The following is a 22,361-nucleotide window of genomic DNA, read 5'->3' as shown; positions in this document are numbered from 1 at the left end:
AATCGGCTCCATGTTTTCACATGTTTTTGTCAAGAAAAGGGCATGCATCAAGTTTTTTTCCCCTTAGTGTTACACTTTTTAGCTTAAAAGTTAATTATGTTTTAAGAGAAATCCCTCCTTTGACTTCAGGATAAGTACATGTTGATGATCTCGAGATAAGTTGTCTAGGCGCAGATACGAAATATGTAGAGAGAGAATTTACAGATCGCTTTTAACATGATCCAGAAATGATCAGACATACATTTATGTTTTCAAAGCAGAAGACCATACGCATACACTTTTGCAAAAAACGTAATCTTCATTCCGAGGCATTTTTAGTTAGGCACAGTCTTCAGTTTTATTTAACACATTGAGGACAGTGTGTACCACCGGTGGCTCACACGCAAATGGTTCATCTGGCGGTGTGTACTACCGGTGGCTCACATCAGCTATAATTTTATAATACAGTTTTATTACATGGAAAAAGCTTAATGTGGTTAAAAATAACTTTTTTATTGAAAAACTGAAAAGCTTATTTTTACAGGTAGACTATAATAGACTTAATGTATTTACATATTTATTTGTTTTTGTGGGTTTTTTTACAGATTTTAGACATAGTGGTGGTTCACCTTCCCAAAATCGGCAAAATGTTGCAACCCTTTTTGATTTATTTGCAGCAATGTTTCTACTTCGTCGAGCAGATAAGGGTTTATAACATTCACGGCATCGTTTCCGCGACTTTCTTGTAGTTCCGGAATACTTCTCAAGAAAATGTGTAGTTCTTTTATTGTGGTTCTGTGGTTTCATCCAGGAGCCGATCAATAATATTTTCTCTGAATTTTAAAATATTAAAATGCTCGGTACCCCACCTCTTATGAATACACAATGCATTGACGATTGATGTTGCACAAATCAGTTCTATGATAAGTTTTCTGTATGACTTAACGGTTTTGCGTAAGGAATTGTAATATGATGCAATTTGATCGGATAGATCAACGCCTTTTTCGCATTATTGTAGTCAAAAATAGAATCAAGTTTTAGTTTACCACTTGTTCCTTCAATCATAGTACAAGTATGATAGTTGCAAATACTTAACATGCAAAATGACCGTTTGTCTGTCCATTTAAAAAATGTAACTCCTTTAGGATTTTCAACACTCACAATGTCACCTCGTTTTTATTTTAGTTTTTCTTCTGCCCGTAGAAATTTTCTATTTACTTTTACAGTACCACCTAAATTCATCGATTTATCAAAAAGTTCTTCAGCTAATGGCACACTTGTATAGTAACTACCTATATACAAAGTGCGTCCCTCAAATAACAATCAATTCATTAATTGCATTACGTCATGTGCATATCCTTTCGTTGTGGAGTTTACATTCTTTCCAGTATAAATTTCAACATTATAGGTATAGCTTACAGTCAAGCACAATTTGTATAATTTAACACCATATTTATGCCGTTTGCCTGAAATGTGTTGGAGAAACAGGAGTCGCCCTCGCCAAGGAACCATGCTTTCATCTACTACAATGTTTTTTCCAGGTTTTTCCCGAGTTTTTGAATGAATCAACGATTTTTTTCAAAATGTTGTGAATTTTTTCCCAAGCGATAATCAATTATAGCTGTTTCATTATTAGAAGAGTGTAAATATTTCAGTATAGTCAAAAAATTATCATGTCTCATAACTTTTTTAATACGTGCGCTTGAATACATCGTATTTTTTTACCAATATAATTTAATTTCTGGCAACCATGCATATTCAACGGTGAGCCCTTTGTTAAATTTCTCAGTGTCATCTGTTATTGGGACCAGATTCAAAAATGCACGTATGTGCATATATACATATGTATGCATACACATATATGCATAAATATATGTATACATTCATCCATGCATACATACATATATTTCTGAATCCAGTCCCGATAATAGAAGAGTACTAATGTCTCTAACTGAGAGCCCCTTGTTCCTTTTTATGGTCTCATTTGGTTTCATTTACATTCAATCAAACGTGCTGTATGTAACATAAAATTTATAAACAGATGATAGAAAATGCTTTTTTGTACTGGAAAATGTCTACTTTAAAGAGAACTGAATTCTAAATGTTATGTAGAAATGCTTCTGGAACCTTCCAGACCAGTGGTTCTCAACCTTTTGAAAAACATGTACCATCTAAACAAAAACTAAAAACCTTTAGTACCACCACTACAAAATACTACTGTCACCACCACTCTTCAACAAGGCTTCAGATCGCATAAATTTACAAGTGTTAGATAAAAAAAAAAAACTCAATCAGGATGTTGGGGGTTTCAATTTTTGAATTTAATAGTTAAAAATACTTTGCTTCTTTGCGTACCACCTATTTTTCTCTTATGTACCACCGGTTGAGAACCCCTGTTCTAGACTAATGGATGTGAGAGAAGAAAAAGTGTGGCAGCTTGTATCATTAATTATTTAGTCTGTAGAACAGTGTTAAAGATAGCCTTTTTTATCTTTGTAATATTTTTTGTAATCTCAGCTGGTGCTGAAGTTATGATAATTAATAATTCATTCATCTATAATAGTAATTAATAATTCATTCATTCATTCCTCTTCTATTATTAATTAATTAAATATAATCTTTTTATGTTTGTAGTATCTTTTGTAATATCTCAACTGGTGACAAAAAAATTTTAAATAAAATGTTATGGAAGTTCTTTTTACGAATATTCTTTTGTTAAATAAGAAAGCACATAATTATTATTTTGAGAACATCACCAGTGGCAGTTACAGATTATAATGCATAATCTTGTATTAACATGATACATTTCAATAGATCAGTTGTATTCAGCTAATGAGAATACTGTCTGGTGTTACCAATTAATAGTTAACTGTGACGGACACACAGAATAAAAACTGATCTAATGTACCAACTGTAACATCACAATGTGTTAGGATGTGCTGTTGTGTAGGCTAATGCCTTTACGTTTATTATATGATAAATAAACGTTGACTACAACTTTTCAAGCTGTTAATTCTGATTCCAACTGATTAACACTCTAAAGACAATAGTGAGATTATTATTATTAATACCAGATTTTTTTCACTACAATCTGAGACACATATACACACCAAAAATAATGGCACTCCTGGTTACCTCTGTAGCAGGCAATAAATAGACTAAATTCAACTAGAATCAGCCTGTGTATGTACCGTGTTATTACACAATGTATGCAAAATACAGGAGCCAAATAAACAGTAAACAGATAAAATTTAACACAGGTATAAATAACTACATTTGATATGAATATTTATTATCACAAAAGAGCGAAAAATAAGACCACAAAGGAACACAAAGGCTCATGGAAATCATGCATGAACTATCTCACAATTAGTTTCTCATTATAATATTAGAAACATCATACACCAAATGGAAATAACAATTTGAAATTTTTTAATCAATAAAATTGCTTACACAACTAGAAATCAACAATTACGAAGAAAGAGTTTGAATTTCTTTTATTATCACCTCATGTAGAACAAAATAAAACATTTTTAATGCTTTGACATATAATTTTAAATATTACAAATTACAATTTTACAGAAAAATGCATTTTGATTTTCAGTAATATACATAACATACACAATTTTAAGTTTATTTTAATTTATACATTTCAACTGAAATTTTTTACTAGAAATAATTTATTTTTAAAAACATTCTACACAGCATAATTTGAAAGTAACTCAAATTAATAAAGATGATGCACTTCGGTAAAATTCAGTTTACTATTTATGAAAGAAAGATGATAAATACATGCAGACTTGCACTATAACAACTTATTATATGATCTGAATAATTTAAATGATTAGCAAATGTATTTTGCAAAAAGTAAATTAAGAAGAAATTTTTATTTTTAAAAGTAGCAAATTTAGACGGTGCAAGTCAATAAAGGTAAGAGTTCTTTCAAAATTTCTGAGACATTAAGACAAATTATATAAAGAACAAGTTCTGGATAAAGACATTGATATTTGTTTCCAAAAAGTAATTTCTGAAGTGCATGACCTAATTCTTCAAAGCAAACAAGCCTAAATAGACCTCCCCCCCCCCAAAAAAAAATAATAATAATTAATTAAATACCTCATGCTGGAAGCAATTCTCAGGTTTCATACCATATTTTAAAAACAATTTTAATAAAGGTATTTTTCGAAGTTTTAAATACTTTGCAGCTTTAATCTGATAATCTTGCTGTAGCAAATTTTTTACACCAACCTAAACCGCAATAAACTTTAATGCACATATACTGAACTTTCTATGTACATGTGTATTTAATCTATGCAGGTTCAACAAACAAAATGAGTGAAAACAAATAAAAGCTGGTTAGCCTCTACTTTTATCATTTAAAAATGTACAGCACAATTCATCACATGTCTTAGGTATGCAAAACCAAAAACAAAGCAATATTATAAATTATGGCATAAGAAAATCTTAAAATGTTTAATTTTCTCAACTTCAGCATATAAAACTGAATAACAGATGCACAAATTATTTGAATGACATGTTTGAATGCGAGGCCTGAAAATGTGAATCATAAAGGGAACTATGTAAAGTGATTACATGAGAGTAAAAATTCCATTCATGCAATATGAAGAAATGGATGAAAGATTTTTTCATATTTCCAAAACTAGCAATATAAAGCTACATACTCTACATATTATATCTTTGATAATAGCATCTCCCTTCTTCTTCTATTTTGATAATAGCATCTTCTTCCCTTCTTTTAATCTTAAACAATAACTCATTTTGCAGTGCAATTTCAGGAAAATGTTGAAACTGTCTTGTTTAGTCAAAATATACTAGTTTGCTGAATTGCAGCAACAGGAAAAATGACATATGCCTCGTCTTACAAATATAAACAGTGAATCGTATATATTTCATGAAGTTATGACAGTCCCATTTAGAACACACATATTAAAGTATGTGTATTCTACACCAGATATGTTCATAATGCACTGGTACTAGAAGTTAAAAGTTATTAACATTAACAGAACAACAGACATTTCAACTAGTGCATGCAAACAGTATAGATGAAAGACATTTAATTATGCAACATATACATGATGCTAATTGCAAGGTTTTTAATTTGGTACAACTTATTCTTTCTAAAATTTTAATGTAAGCTATGCAGCAGCTGATTGATACAGCTCATAAAAAAAGTTTTATTAAATATAATCCATGAAAATAAGACATACACCAGATGATATATGAAAATATATTAAATATAATCCATGAAAAGAAGATTACTTCAGATGCTATATGAAACAATCAAGTTAAATACTTAAAATGCAAAAAAATTCCATCTTCACTAGCAGAATATAATTCAACATATGCTTTGCATAATACATTTTGTTTCAAATAACTGATAACTTTAGAATTCCTGTTTGCTATGAAAGATCAGTTTACTAGCTATGGAAAATTTATGTATGCAGCATAATAAAATATGCCCAAACCAAGCAATCACAGTATATATGAAACAAAAGCTAAGTGTACAGACTACAAAAAAAAAGTTGTAGAAATACATTTCTGCAAAGCTGGAGTAATCATTTGGATAAGCCCCTCATGTAACGCTTGAACAAGAAAAAACAGTTTAATAGTAAATAACAAGAAAGTACTAATGTTTCAAGAATGAATAAAAAAATGCTACTGCAACAACCACACATTTGAACTACTTTTCTGTTGCTATAAAATTACAAGTGTCATCACATCTTTTGGTACCCAAAAGTTTTACACTTCTTTCAATTTATATTTTATACATAGGGAAACATGATAAACATATTTTTATAATCACAGAGTAAAAAGCATGAGAATTTTTAATCATAAGTAGAATGGCTTGAGAAATATGGTTGAAACTATGCAAGTTGTTTGAACAGCAAAACGTGCAAGCACAATATACATGTTAATTGCAGTTCTTATTGTTCATACGTGATCCAACAGATACAATGGCCATACACATAGCAAAATTAGAGCATCTTATACTACAGATGCATGATTCAGCCATTAAACCGAGTAATTTATTATGACCAAACTTTTAGAAACACTATCCAGTGATTCTGAACCATTAAAAATGGCTTGATGTGTACAACCAGAAGCGAAGCATACACTGACAGAACTAAAGGAAGGTTTAGCTTCGAACAGCAGAGAAGACCCTCACAATCCTCCACAGAAAATTAACTTGAGCTTATAACCAAAGCTAATCTTGGAAAATGTCATATTTTTAATTCAGGAAGAAGATGTAAATCAAAATGAGGCAGAAGTCCAAACAGACATGAGGCATAATAGAAATTTTTTCAGAGTGGAAAAAGAGGACACTTGACACAGGATTGTAAATTTTAGAAACATTAAACTAATGATGAGCATGACAATGAAAGGAGAGATACATTTTTAAGTGCTTGACCTTCAGAAAGTTATGATACGTGAGTTAGAGATACTGGAGGTATACAACATATTGCTAAAAGGTACAAGTAGAAGAAGCAAGACACAAGAATTACCACTAGCTATATAGGTGTAGTCCCATCACACTACCTACATAGCTCAGCCTCAATTCCAAGGGAAATCACACTGGAGGAGAGATCTGAAGGTCTTCCCCCTTTTTCTCTACTTCAGAACTGCTTTTGGCTCACCAGAATTTTAAGCGCTTCCATGCCACATTGACAAAAACATCCAGCCTTCTCTGGGATTCAAACATTGGCACAACAATACAGCAGCCAACATCACTAAATACATTACTAACATAAAGTATTGGTTAGGTTAGACGAACTTGAATATGGATCACAAGGGCTATCTCCTAAGAAGCGGAATGCCTTTGCAGAGGCACTTAAGAAAAACTGGCTCATAATCATGTTACACATGAAGAAAACCAACCACACAACCAGCCTTCTTACCTGGGATCAAAACCAAATCAGGTCAAACCATCAGTGTTCAGCACTCTTAACCACTTGGCCATAGTGAGGCCAGAAAATTATTGGTTGAAGATAGTATGAATGTTAAATAAAAGTTTGAGTTTGAAAACAGTTCAACAATAAAAGAATATGGTCATGGCACAATTTCAGTAAAACTGTTGGCATATGGCATTGAGAAAAACAGCTATATTTCAGAATGTCTGCATTCCAGATGCTTCTTGAAATCCATTAAGTCTTTAAGATCTCAGTTCAGAATTTAATATGCCAAGTTAGATGTTAAACCTAAATGCAGTGTTGTTAGAATATGTGATGCGAATTTGTTTAAATTGTTATGCAGAGTAATACAGCCTAAGAGAGTGTGGTTAATATTGCCATAAGGCTCCTTGCTGAAACTGAATTAAGTTAATTGTATTATCTAACTTAAGTATGAGCAACATGTGAAGAGATTAGTTTAGTTGCTACTAAACCAGATACCTCCTCAATTACAAGCTTAAGGATAGAAAAATAATGTATGATGGAATTTCAAGGTTTGAAAGTTTCAAGGTTTTCAAAGTTGTTTCAAGGTTTTGATAAATTACCTAAATCTTAAACCACAGAGGTAAGGGAAATTCTAAATTAGTTAACGAAAATCGAAAACACTTCATGTATTTAGCTAAAGAGAGGAACAATTATAATTTTAAAAAATATTCATGAACAAGATGTTAAAATATAAAAAGTAAATAACAAAGTTTTTCAATCTGCTAGTAAGTGCATCTTCATGAGCTCACCTATCAGTTGTTGCTGATGATGATGCAACATCATCACTAAGAACTGGTTCAGTCTGTGCTAACTCATCCATAATGTTAAGACCAATTTCTTTAGGAACTTCCTGGATGAGACAGTCTATTTGTGTCAGTAGAGTAGAAGTCCTGCACTCCCTATTACATCTTCAGCAAGGCATCATAAAGAAATGAGAAATAATATTCAATAAATAAACACAATAACTATATAATAAAACCCTAATTAAGCAAAACTGTGGAGACAATAGTACATCTGACAAGTACTCAACTCCAGTTTCTTTCAAATGACTAATTAAAATTTTATTATTCAGAAGTAAATACACATTTTATAAGGTTATAAGTAAACAAGCGACTACAGTGCACTTATAGACAATACCTGAGGTCTGTAAGTTGACTTTACTTGTGTTCATTGATGGATTCTGTTGATTAAAGTTTGAGCTGTACTAAAAGTTTTCTTGACAGCAAGAAAATTACCAGAAACAGAAGTACTAAACAGATTGATTAAAATATTAAAAACAATTTGTTATCTCAAGTGAAATTTTGGTAATAGCGATTTTTACCATTTCAGATAGTGGAAGAGAAGTTGCCAAGTACTACTTATTTGAAAGCTGCCATAAAAATATATTTACTTGTAATTAGCAATGCATATTAGTTCTTTTATGTGATTTAAATTAAAATTTAAATTTAAAATGAAAATTTTACACTTTATTTTATGCATTCAAAATATTTTCAAAAAGGATGCATGAAAATATAAACCATTTCTGTTTTCTAAGAGTAAACCTGACCACATAGTATTTGAAATTGCTTTGCCGCAATTAGTTTTAACAAATGGATTTCTACAGTACACTTCCATTTCAAGAACTATATTAATTTGCTGACACATAATATTGATATATCACATTTTTTATCATTTATGCTAAATAGTGCTTGCAAGCAAAATACACTTTCATTTACATTAAGATAAGCATGAAACAGTTAAAATATATTATTTGAAAAAAAAAGCAACCAAAAGAAACTCACTATGTGTTTAGGCAAAAGGAACAAAATATTTAGCACTTAACACCATGTCTGTAGATTAAAGATATTTTATGGGATTGTAAGTGCAGACCAAGAACATAAACCCTGCAGAAATTTAATAGTAATTGAAAGGTCTCTTTTTACCTATGGAAGCAGTTTAAAGACAATACAAATGTTAAAATATTTTAGTTTCAAAAACTAGACCTTATGTGAGATTTTATATGCTCTGCTCAGAAACATAATAAACATTGCAGGATATGTCTCAGCAACATGATTCTTTAAAACTTGTGCATATATTTTCAGCTTTAATATGAAATATATTTTTAATATATAAATAGGAGACTAAAAAAATGAAGAACATGAAGAATTCAAACGCTAAAACAACAGATTTAACGAATAAAAAAAAATTATGCAGAATAGTAAAAAACTGCATATGTTTCTTAAACTTTAGACTCATGGTTCAAAACTATGAAACAAATCAAGATAACTAGACTAAAACAATTTTGGTTATTTGATGCTTTTATTCATGTATATATAAAACTTAAATATTTATATGGGCACAATGGAGAAAATTTTCAACAAGAACATTCCTCATGGGAAGGGGGGAATATCCATCCTCACAGAACTAACTGATTTATCACTAAAATCTTGGAAGAGTGTTTGCAAGAATTACTGCTAATGAGACTTGTCATATTAAGTTCCTCAATGCAAATTTTAAATTCAAATTTACCAATTGAAAACTTCTGCACAGGAACCCTTAAAAAGGTTTTAAGTTCTTACATGACCAATGTCATAGTTGAAAAGCCTGTCTTATTTGATTCATGTCAAACTACAGCCACCGGTCTACAACAGCTATGGAAACACAGCTGGGTTAAGCAAAATAAGCACATGCTTAGGGTATTGAGGAAAGAGTGCACCATAGAAAAAGGTACTTAGAGACTCAGGAAATGGGGTTTCATTTTTCATTACCAATTTTATTGTGGCATTTATGGTGCAGCTAAACCAAAACCAAGAGTGAAGGAATGGGAGAACAAATTGGTGTAAGTGCATGTGGGGACACAAAAATCTTTCAAGTCTCTTAAGTGTCAATCTGGAAATACATGGAAGAGATGTAAGTGGAATCTTTTTAAACACTTAAGGATTGCAAGTGTATTATTGTAAAGTGATTACACAGTTTCAGATTACACTAATGTCATCTGTCTTATTATGAAAAGAACCTTGCTTTAGGAATAATAAACAGCCAAAAAAATAGTTTCGATTCTCTTTTACAACATTAGTAATACTTAAAATATTACTTCTAATAACTTAAATTTCAAGTTCTATGTATCTTATATCTTTACTTCATACCTAGAGAGAGCAACAATAAGTAACAGAAATGATCTAACCACAAGCTACATTTTTATAAAGCAATTACTTCTGCATATTTTTTTTAAAATTAAATCATGCACAATAAATACAATAAACATGAACTATTTTTCCAGATAGTTTTAGAGAAATGTAAGCATTTACATGCATTTCACACTTGTTTTTCATCAACTGAGCATAAATTTTAGTCTAGAATATATACTATTTATCAACACCATAAAATAATTGATTTTAAATACACAAATCCTTAGTCTTGATCACTCAATCTAACATTCTTCCACCAGTAAATACTTAAATCATATTTGATATTTTTAGCATTATACTTTCAGAGAATCAGAACATACTCAAATATCTAAGCCCTTTGTTTCATAAATCACTGTGCAGAAATTCCTTCAAATCCAATAACATAGAAACTTTTTCAACATGACAGCCCAAAGTTTTAGATGATCTGAGGTTTTTATGGAGGTTCTTGCCTTACATAACAATAAGTATTATTGATTTCAAAACTGTTATTTAATTATGCTCATAAAATACTGTTAAACTGCTGTCATGGACTAAATTTCACATACTAGTGAATCATAAAGTCCTCAAATTAAGGTCCATATCACTCTGTTCTTACTTAAATATACTTGAACTTTCTAAAGTTACTATTACTGATAAATCATCCCTTAACCTTCAAACTAACTTTAAAGAAACACAAATTCCACCTATTGCTAACTCTACTAGATTTTAGCCCCCCTCCCAAAGTTCATGGATGACAATCTCTTTTGCTTTATTATGTCTAATTCAGGAACTACATCATATTTTTAAGCAAAATATTTTATTAAGAGATTTTCTGTATGACTTTCCCAAAATACTTACATTATTTGAGTTTGTTAATATACAGTATTTCCCAGAATTCAATCACAATTTCTTCTTAACTTCCTTTTAGTAGTGCTAAAATGTCTTGAACACAGATCATCACTTCATGAAGTACAGTCAACTTCTGATAACTTGGTATAATGACCGTGGTTAAATCAAAATCACAGTTATTCTGATGAGAGTTAAGGAAACATGGTGAATAATAAGCCATACTATAATTAACAATTTACATGCATTTCTAAGCAGTTTAATCTCGAGAATAAGTTCAGTTGATTACATAAATTAGTAATCAAAGCTCTCTTTCAAATTGCATGTATTTCCCATTTCTCTTTCTTCTAGCCCCCATTAATATTTCTTCACTTCCCCATTTACATACTGTTCCTTTTTTTCATCTTTCTTAAATAACTCTTGTATTTCAATAGCAGTCGATATGAAACAAAAAACTTTTTTTTTTTTTAAAGACTGAGCAATCTACTTCAGTGGACAATATAGAAATGTTTCTATATTTTGGATTATGTGTAACTACATTATGTACAATAGTGAGCAAAAACAATTTCCAATTACTATGACATTATCTGCAATCACTGTTGTTAGCCCACAAATTTTTATTTCCCATCATATTTTTCATCAAGTTTTGTTTTACACTGGTGGACTATGATAGTATTTTTTTTATTCATTCCACTAAGTTAACATTTGTTCTTAGACATGGTGTGGTTAATTTAGAGTATCTTTGCTTTTCCAAATCCATTACTACTGCCCCATCAAAGTACTACCAAATGGAATGCACTGGATTATTTAATCATGGGAAAGCTCCCAACAGCTGTTTATTTATGAGAAAGAGTGTCACTGTGAAGGATATTTTACTGTAAATATGCCTGTATCAAAAAAAAATCGTTTTTGTATGTCTTTGTGCTTCTGAATGCTGATGACGCTCATACTTTTTGATGACATAAAAAATAACTTCACAAAAGATCTTAACCATAATGAATTTGATTGATCCATTAAATTCAGTTTATATATGAACTGAAGGCCTCTTCCTTTCTATAATATTTTAATTACATATAATACATTTAATTTTCGTACTAGAGTTTGTTGAAAACTTATTCTATCTTACTAATTATGCTAATCTTGTTATTCTGCTGAACAAAAAATGGTTTCTTCCCCCCCTTTTTTTTATTCTCTTAAAGTTTATTTCCCGCAATCCTCTCTTTCTGGAAACTTAGTTCATTAAAAGCACATTCTACTGACAGTAATCTTTTTCTGGTCTGATAAAACTTTTTTGTCCTGTAATTATAGCACACATTTTCTTACTAAAATTAGCCATAATAATCTTGCTATCCTATTTTTTTCCCACTACTAGTTAAGAAATCGATGATTCTCCACAACTTAACTAACAAGTTATTTTCTCTTCTATTAATAAATTTTTTGTCCAGCCTTAAAAGATTTTATTTCAGATTTTAATTTTAGGGAATTTTATAATATTCCTTGTCACTGATTAAACATACCAAAACAAAGGCAAACAATATTAAGATTTCATGACAAAGAACATGATTCTTACGTCAGAAAATGGTAATCTGATTAACTTTCCACATCTAATCACTACTGGCCTCTTCACAGTTCTTTCAGTTTTAGTCCTTACAGGAGTATATATATATACACACACACGTAAGGACTAAACATGTAAGTATATAAAGTACACTACATATATAAAGACCTTTTTAAATTTGGCACTTTTGGACTTAAAAAGCCTAATACTTGCACTAGAGCTGCTAAGTAAGAAAATATGAATGTATTTAATAAAACAGTTTTGGAATTACCTTCCTAGGAAAAGAATTTATGAAGATTAATAAAAACAGTGAACTGTAATAAAAGTTTTTTTAAGAAGTGTCTACTGAAAGTAAAAAATTTATTAAAAGTAAAAATTTTATGTTACCAGTAAAAATTGACACAATTATTGTTATTAACTGGAAACTGACTTAACTTTTCAGGGGGGACAGATCAATTTTCCAGATTCATAGTTCAAGTCAAAAACAAAACTTAAGTAAATATTTAAGTAAACATTTCAAAATTACTAATTCAGAAGTGAAATAACAAAAATCATCATTTATTTTCAAAATTATATATATTTCAACATATTTTGAAAATATAACAGAGAGTTTTATTGTTTGACTTCTGAATTAGTATTTGTTCGGCGTGTTATTGTGTCTTATTTATTTCAAAATTAGTCAAAATCGATCTATAGTTTAAGTCAAGAATAAAATTTAAGTCAATATTTAAATATTCTTGCACAAGACCATTCCTCAATACATTCCCTGCTTCTCATAGTTAATCAATTCAAAAATGAAATAAAAATTAAATAAACATATATAAGCAACTTAATAAGGATACTAAAAAATGCAAGTCTTTGAAATCAACAAAATAAGGGTATAAAAATAAGAAATAAAAATGTAACAGTCTTTGAAATCAACAAAATGGTATACAAAAAATGTCAGAAATGAATTAAATTGTTATTTACATGTTTGATAAATTTAAGCGGACAGCAAAATGGCAGTGTAGTTTGATGCTTGCTGCAAAGGAATGTTACAAGAGTTGTTGTAACTTGGAGAAGAGAGGGTGGCATTGCATAAGCATGGGTGACATATATATATTTTGTAAGATGCTATTTTAGGAAGGTGGGAAAATTACTTTGGATGCAGCCAAACATAAATGTTGTTTAGAAAAGTTATTGCTTCAGCTAAAATGGGCTTTACACAGTATCAAACAAAAGAAATTAATCAATTTCTGGCTAAACGTCTTTGCATAGAAAAGTAGAAAATCTTCACTTGTACCAGGCTACAAACAAGTCTTAAAAATGGAAATCAGCCCATTTTGTTAACAAAAGTAAAGATTCCAGAAGAAATCGGTATTTTACAATAATTACAAAATATACAAATCTTTTTAACTCGTAATCCTCCAACATTAGTCACCAAAATGGTTTGGGGTAATATTATCATATCCCTACCGATAAAAAAGATTATATTGAGTATTTAACAACTGTATTTCACAAATTTAATTTTTTTACAATAAAAATTTAATTTATTGGTCACCTAATTATTTGTTAGAATTTTAATAAGTAGTAGAATTTCATTTTGAATATTGAGTGTATCTGTACAAATATTCTTAATTTGATGTATCTGACTAATTATTGCTTACAAGACACTTTTGGGGAAATGTTTGAAGCCTAATTAATTTATTAGTACTAAAAAAGCTATGAATTTTGTCAAAGAGTTAAAGCAGAGTAAAATTTACTATTTGAAGATCTAGATCAGGGGTTCCCAACCCTATGGCCACCGACACCATGGCACCCACCGATCGTTTAACGTGTGCCTGCCACTATGCAATCACAATAAAATTTCTTTAGTTTTCAATAAAATTATATGTGAATGTCTTCTTATTTTTAATGAAATAGAAATTGCCACAAAGAAAAATGCAACCGATGGCTTTTTGTGATAAATTAGTTTTATTATATACATGTATGCATGTATATGTCGTGATTTGGGAATGTCATGCAAATAATATTGAAGGTTGAAGCATAACTGCAAACATAACAGATCTAGTAAGAAGCAGTCACAGCAGATTGAAATAACATTCCTTTTTTTTTAGTTAAATATTCTGCAGCCACAAACAAACTGGCATACTAATGATGCCTATTCCAGAGTGTAACATTTACATTTTTGATATTGTCATGAAGAAAGCAGCAGTTTAGCTTGGTTCAGGTGCAGAAGTGAAGTTCAATATGTTTAGGGCAAAATCTTAATTTAAAATGGGCTGGTTTCAGTTCTGATACACTTTGTTTGTATAAATAATAAAGCTTTGAAATTAGTATTGCTATTCGAGTTCTAGTCCACAAAACTATTTACATCCCCAGCATTATGCAAAACTCATATGATATGGATTAACTAAAAATGATGCAGTCCAAAAACTTATTATAAGCAATTACCATTTTTATGATAAAAATGGGAAATACCTAAATTAAAATGAAGAATTAGCAGCTAATGCTAATTAATAATTTTGATTTACATATTTGTTATCTAGCATATACATATATGTAAGATAAAAAATGTGTAAATAAAAATTATAATTTGAACTAGTGTGTGGCCCCTTAATTCCCAAATTTTCAAAATCGTAATAACTTTCCTGAACTGCATCATTTCTAAGTTAATCTATGTCACATGGCTTGTGTAATGCTGATGACATAGATAATTCAGAACTTGAACTCAAAATTTTGAGAACTGAAACCTTTCTAACCTAAACTAAAACCTTCTCTTGGTGATCTTCCATATCAGATAACTGTGCACTTTAGCTTCTACCTCTGTTGCTGCTTGGACAATATTTTGCTGTGCTCTCTTCTTATCACATTAATGTCAAAAATGTAAATATCCTGTAAATAGGCATGAATAGAGTGTCAAGTAAATTATGGCCACGAATGTCAATTGAAATGAAAATGAGGATTTAATCTGTCTCGACTGCCAAGTTTGCTGTTCATTACAGATTCAATACTTTAGCATTCTATTCAATCAGAATTCTTACTCTTCAATATTGTTACTTTTTTCTTTACGTTAAGGGGTTCGTGGATTGATTAATGACAACACTTGCTGAAGAATGAAAGCACAATTTATTAGCCAGTATTATTTAACTTTAAGCAATTAAGCAAGTAGAAGGGGGAAACCCCGTGGGGCAGTAAACAAAGGGGCGTCCTCGCCGCTTGCCCTAGGTAATTCAGTTTGAATTAGCAGACCTCTTTGCACAAATAATTTTAATTACAATTTATAATATCTAGAACAGCAGTCATTTCGTATGACTGCCGGGCTTTCTAGTAAAGTCATATTCTGAAGTTGAAAAAAGCACGCGATTGCGCGTGACGTCATTTTATGTAGAAACGTTTTTAGTAAATGTCAGCATCTGAAATAAATAGCTGCTGTTGTTAGCTTTTCTGTTTCAGATTAGGGTAATTGACATGATACATTATTGCCACGTTAATTCTTTTATTGATATTATGAACAAATATTATAATATCATGTTACAGTCTAGAGAGAAAGCACATTTACAGTCAGCGAAGAATTAGTATAAACACATTGAAACAATTAGCGACACAGCCTACAGGCTATCAGGCTATAACGGTGAAAACAGCTTCATGGAAAAGCACCAGAGTATAGCTCTCGACTCTGCTCGGTTATTCTCGGAACTCTATGTACTGTCGAGACTCTCCACGCTACAACTCGCGATGCACTCGATGAAACACTAGAGTACAGCTCCCGACTTGGTTCCATCGTTCTCGGAACTCAACACACTCTAAGATAAAACTTGACAATGCGCTAACTCATGACACATTAAGAGACTCTCTCAATGCACTGGACGACTAACTCAGCACTAGACCACGAGACAAAACAGCTGAATATAAGTTACTTTTTATTGCAGAATAAGGATTTTTAGGGTTACCACCCCTAATTTTTAGTAGTAGTGATTATTCCTTTAACAAAAAAAGTAACTGAAATAAAATAAGCAAGGTGTATATATATATATATATGGGTGTATAAGTAAAAATTATATGTAAATCAGTTTTGTAATTTAGCAATAGCCTCTTATTTCCTCTTCTTTTTATCTCGGTATTTCCCTTCTATTCTAAAAGTAATAACTTTTCTAGATTGCATTTCGAGGTGAATCTACATCACATAGCTTGCATAATGCTGATGATGTAGTTAATTCAGAACCTAAACTCAAAATTTCAAAAACTGAAACCTTTATAACTTAAGCCAAAATCTTCTTTTAATGAACTTTCTGAGTAGATTAATTGTGCACACTAGTTTCTGCCTCTCTTCCTGTTAAGATTCTATTTTCCTCGCTTTCTTCCTATCATTATCAATAGACATAGCAACATCAGAAAAGTAAATATTCTGGAAATAAGCACGATTAGAGTGCCAAGTTAATTGTGGCCACAAATGTCATTTTAAATTAAAAATGAATATTTAATATAACTCAGCTGCCAAGTTTCCTAATTATTACAGATTCAACATTTTAGCATTCTACACAATCAGAATTCCTTCCTCTTCAATATGGATCTACAGTCTAAGCTATCTATATGCTATGCCATCAACATTGCTACGTCTTTTTCATATGACATATATATGTATATGCATAATTCATTTGAAACGTACAGCAACAACAAGCATAAACAGTTTAAAATAAAATGCGAACTCACTGACGTAAAATATCTAAATCTTTAAACTCCTGCACAGCCTGTTCCATCTCAATGCAGACCTAAGAAGGAAATGAAAGTAATTATGTTTAAAATATTTTAAGACAGTAAAAAGAGGTAAAAATTACATCAAAACGTTAAAAAATTTACACTCTCAAGTACAGAAATATCGATTCACCTGCTAAAGAAATATTGAATCAATAACTTTGCCTAATACAGAATCCACGTTTCCAGTCATCTAACAGAAAAGATTTTTAAAAAAAATCTTAAATCATACAAACATATATTAAGATAAAAAAATTTCAACAACTAAGAAATCATAGATGCTGCCATATTCAGCAACATCAACTTAGAAAGTCCTTCAAGAAGGCATCCCTACTCTTTGGGAAATACCCCTAGTGTGCGTCACCACAATCAACTAAACCAAAATAAACCAGTAACATCAGAACTTGTAAGGGGAAATAAGGATAATGCACACAAGATTTTAGTGTGCATTTTCAGTTTTAAAAGTGCTGTATCAAAAAATTTCTAGCCTTGCTAGAAAAAGGATAGCTAAGTAATTATTACTGTTTTCCAATATCAATTTTCTGCTTATAGGACGTTTATACATGCGCAGACCTTTAAATCAGAAAGCATTATATTTGAAAGTTTAAGAGAAAAAGATTCAGATATGAGTATTTCTCATAGTTTTATATTTCATTACACAATTCAATGATTCTTTGGTAATTCGAAATGCACTCAAGCCTGAAATAATATCACATAGAAATTTAGTGACTGCTGACGAATAAAGAAAAATTATCTTTAAATCAGGGCCACTGTTAAGGGAATTGTTAAGGAATATATATTAAATTTAACATCACATATATTATGAACACTAAAAATTTTGTTTGTACTAACAGCTTATCTAGATCTTTACAAATATATGCACATGCAAAAAATTTTAACTTTAACTCGTTTTTAATTTGGTCGTTTCCCCTTTCTGTCTCCTAAAAATAATAGCTGCTTATATTAAACCTCTCTAAACTATTTCAAAATTATTCACTTTCATACGATTTCAAAATTAATCTCTCTCACACAATTTTTATGTAACGCAAATGATGCAGGGACTTAATAACTCTTCAGGCAATCATAATATTAAAATCTGCAAATTGAAATTTAAGGAACCAATAAGAATTAAGCTGAATAAAAATTGAATTAGCCTAATCCAGGCCTTGAAACTGTAATTTGAACATCCTTCCTCCGTATTGCAAGCTTGCTGCTGCTGCACTTTTGTTCTTCAGATATATGGCATCAACGTTAAAAATACTGATGCAACCAATTCAACAACAATTTGTGCAAATTCAGCTACCTCTCTATCAAAATTATTTCACAACTAGCTCTTCATGAATTGACACTCCTCCTAAACATCTAACCCATCTTCAACACTTAAATTATTACATATGTATTCACATTCCACATGCTGACATATGCAAATTATGTGTGACACACACACAGAAGACACACAACACATTTCAAATAACAAAAGCATATCTTGTCTGTACCACAGGATAATATTTAATATAGTTCTGCTTTATTTTACGCTTTAAATTAATACTCAACCATTGTTTCGTCAATGCATTAAAAACAACCTTATACCAAACTTTTTTTTTTTTTTTTTAATATTGCGATTATTTGCAACATTTTTAATGTTATTGCTCATTTGGCTGAGCACAACTGACTTTTCATGTTTTCCGTTATTATTCCTATTTTTATTTACTGTCTCACAATTCTATGTTAATCACATATTTTTTAACAATCTGCAGTTAATCGATTTCAGTTTATCAGCCACGTTTTTCTAGCGAAATGGATAAAAAGTGAAAGCTGGAGTAATATATCATGCATTTTAACAATAGCTACATATGGCTTTAGAAAGATACTAAATATTTATGTATTATACAGACAGTAAATCCAGAGCGGTCACATTAAATACAGACTTGATCCTTGCTTTCCCCTTGTACGAAATTTCGCCATAGATTGCGCCAAAAGAGTCTCATTTTCCCGCCAGTTTCGTATTACGGTGTAATGTGAAGCGTGATTGATATGAGAAATTACGTGCAAGTAAACTGTATTTTTGCGTTTGAAAAGCTAGAAATTATAAATCGGCTATGATTCATATAAATGAAATGAATATGGAATTTGGAAGCAGACTGTCTGGGAAATCTTCCAGTAGTATTTCAAGATTATCTGAAAACGTTTCATTCAAAATGACAGTGCGTTCACATGTGAACCATAAATAAACTTCCTCATTATTTATAAATAAAGTCTTCATAAATGAACTTCCTCATTGTATTTAAGATTTTAAAAGTGTTAACTGCTGCTTTTTGATAAATTTATGGATTTCATTTCAATTTCTTTTTATTGATGTTGGTTCGCCCCGTGGTTGATAAAGAATAAGTCTACACCGTTTTTCTTCAGAACGCTTTGTAAAATTGAACTTACCCTTGTTCATGTTGACATGATGACGCCTGACATTCCCTATTTCTTCAATGTTGTACAACATAGTTAATGTTATATTACTAAGCATGATATGATAACTTACTAATTGTAATTCAGTCTAAAGTAATAGAACAAGAAATTTTAATTAACGTGTACTTTAACGAGTGAAATGTTTTGCATGAAACGCTATAGGGCGAAGAAATACTTATGCTCAAACTGTAAACAATTGATTTAAAAGAAAGCTTTCAACCTAAAAATTTGACTTGCATGTAATTTCGGCATTATATTATTTGGCATTTAAATTAATAATGAGTTTATATTTAAATTAATTATGTTATGCAGGTAAGTGTATGATAGTTAAACATGATATATATGGATGAGAAATGAAAAATTAGAACATTTATTAAGGTATTTGTAATATATGCTAAGTTCTTGTTAAGAAACTAATTTTTCAGTATATAGCACTCATTTTTTTTTATTAATTAATCAATTTGAACATATATTTTCTATTTTTCCCTGTGTTAGAATTTCAACTTTTTTTTAATTAATCAATTTAAACATACATTTCTTAACTTATTTTTCAATATGCAAGAATTTCAACTCTTTTAATTAATCAATTTAAACATATATTTCTTAACTTTTGTTTCAATATGTAAGAATTTCACCTTTTTTAATTAATAAATTTAAACAAATATTTCTTAACTTATGTTTCAATATGCTAGAATTTCATATTTTTTAATTTATCAATGTAAACATATATTGCAAAATGAAGGTACTTACCCCTAGATGACATTGCTTGTACAATCTTTGTCTTCTTAAATTATGTTATTTATATTTATATAAAAATTTCACTTTTTCACAAGAAAATTTTTATCCAGGTTCTCACAGTTTCACCTTTTCACAAGAATATTTTTATCCAGGTTCTCACAGTTTCATCTTTTCACAAGAAAATTTTTATCTAGTTTCTCACAGTTTTGCAAGAAAATATGTATCCAGGTTCTCACAGTCAACAAGTTCACAAGAAACTGTGTATATGATAACCAGGGCTAGAAAGGGGGCATATGTCCGTGGGCACATCATCCAAGAGAAGCCAAAATGATGTTATGAATTTTTAGAGTTGAATGTTTTCCATTTTTGGCCAGTAGTCGGAATGAGGGGCACAAAATCTTCAGTTGTCCCTGGGCGCTGAAAACAGTAACTATGACTCTGCCGATAACTTATAAAATTTCATTTTTTCACAAGAAAAACTGTTATAGATTCATTCCTTGTTAAAATCCAATACTTCGTTTCACTGAACTCCACTCTTATAGATCGAGGCCTGTTCATCAGATCTGAAAAAGAACAATTTTTACAGGCATTTTGAAATTAGAAATGATTCCATTTCCACATCACCTTAAGACTTACACGTACTTAAAAAAAGAAAAATCTTTTCTTCTGCTTTTTGACTATTCATTTTAAATGAAGCATTACCAAATTTTGTAAATTAGAGTTTTTATAATTATATTTAAATCAATTATTTATAAAAAAATATTTATGCGGGTATTATCATATAATTTCGTTTAAAAAATAGGCACTATCTATTTTCACATTACTTGACGTTACATGCAGGTTAAAGTGATTTTTAATTAAATCTAAATTTGATAAAAAAAATAGAAACAGTAAGAAATGTGATTAATGGTATTAGTGAAACAAAATAGTTACAAATAATCCCAATTTTTAAGCTAGTACGTGTATGACTAGGAGGTAGGAATCCTGATGCGTTTTTTTTTTACGAGGTTTCGCCAGGAGCCATAATCCTCTAATTTTAATGTGTACACATATATTTTATATTACTTACCATTCAGCACCACATTTTGCAGTTTTCAGCAGTATTACTTGGCAGTTCACTATTTGGAGTTTTTTGTAGAGAAAATATCCATGTTATATATGTTCAGAATACGAGATAAATAAACAAGATTTTAAATTTCATGATCGTCGAGATTTCCTGTGGTGGCAGCAGTTGCTCAGTTCCTTCGCTTTCAGGTGTGGCCCGCATCAGTCGTTTCAACTCGGATGTGTTTCTTGAAAGAAAAACCTGGCTATACCCCCAGGTACTGGGTTTGTCATCCGAGTTGATTTCTCCATCTGCTTCTTCCCTCGTCTAAGTGGCAGCAAAATGTTATTTTTGAAGTCCCTAAACAAAATATCCATATTATGCATATTCAAAATACAAGATAAGTAAACAAGATTTTAAATTTCATGATCGTCGAGATTTCCTGCGGTGGCAGCAGTTGCTCAGTTCCTTCGCTTTCAAATGTGGCCTGCATCAGTCGTTTCAACTCGGATGTGTTTCTTGAAAGAAAAACCTGGCTATACCCCCAGGTACTGGGTTTGTCATCCGAGTTGATTTCTCCATCTGCTTCTTCCCTCGTCTAAGTGGCAGCAAAATGTTATTTTTGAAGTCCCTAAACAAAATATCCATATTATGCATATTCATAATACAAGATAACTAAACAAGGTTACGATAATGAAAACATAAGTTAGCGTATATATAAACACTTTTATTAAGTGTTTTAATATTTTTTCTAAAAGTGTTCTTTCTGTTGTTTAGTTTTAATCTTTTGTTAACTACATACTCTTTTTAACTAGAAAATAATAATTGAACATAGTACAAAAATACACGATTACCACAAAAGGGGTGGCAAGTTTAAGAAGTTAATAATGTAAGATTGAATC

At 30.5% G+C, this 22,361-nt stretch overlaps 1 long non-coding RNA gene across 7 annotated transcripts; it reads right to left on the bottom strand.

Annotated features, from left to right (window-relative positions):
* Window positions 1-3,250: 3,250 nt before the first annotated feature.
* On the bottom strand, window positions 3,251-21,764 carry LOC118191333 (uncharacterized). 7 transcript variants are annotated; one of them, XR_015038707.1, is made up of 5 exons: window positions 21,484-21,764; window positions 20,427-20,977; window positions 17,175-17,233; window positions 10,937-11,108; window positions 3,251-7,840 (listed from the first exon to the last, which is right to left on the bottom strand). It is a non-coding gene; the product is annotated as an uncharacterized LOC118191333 (long non-coding RNA). The 7 variants fall into 7 exon arrangements; XR_015038709.1 differs by lacking the exons at window positions 20,427-20,977; window positions 21,484-21,764 and adding an exon at window positions 19,145-19,219; XR_015038708.1 differs by lacking the exons at window positions 20,427-20,977; window positions 21,484-21,764 and adding an exon at window positions 19,112-19,154.
* Between the last annotated feature and the right edge of the window lie 597 nt (window positions 21,765-22,361).

This window comes from Stegodyphus dumicola, chromosome X1, assembly GCF_044657685.1.
Source record: "Stegodyphus dumicola isolate Sdum_Otavi_A_Nest chromosome X1, ASM4465768v1".
In the NCBI taxonomy this organism is placed as follows: Eukaryota; Metazoa; Arthropoda; class Arachnida; order Araneae; family Eresidae; genus Stegodyphus; species Stegodyphus dumicola.
The sequence above is the reverse complement of the archived record's forward strand: the minus strand, read 5'-3'. Positions and strand labels throughout refer to the sequence as shown.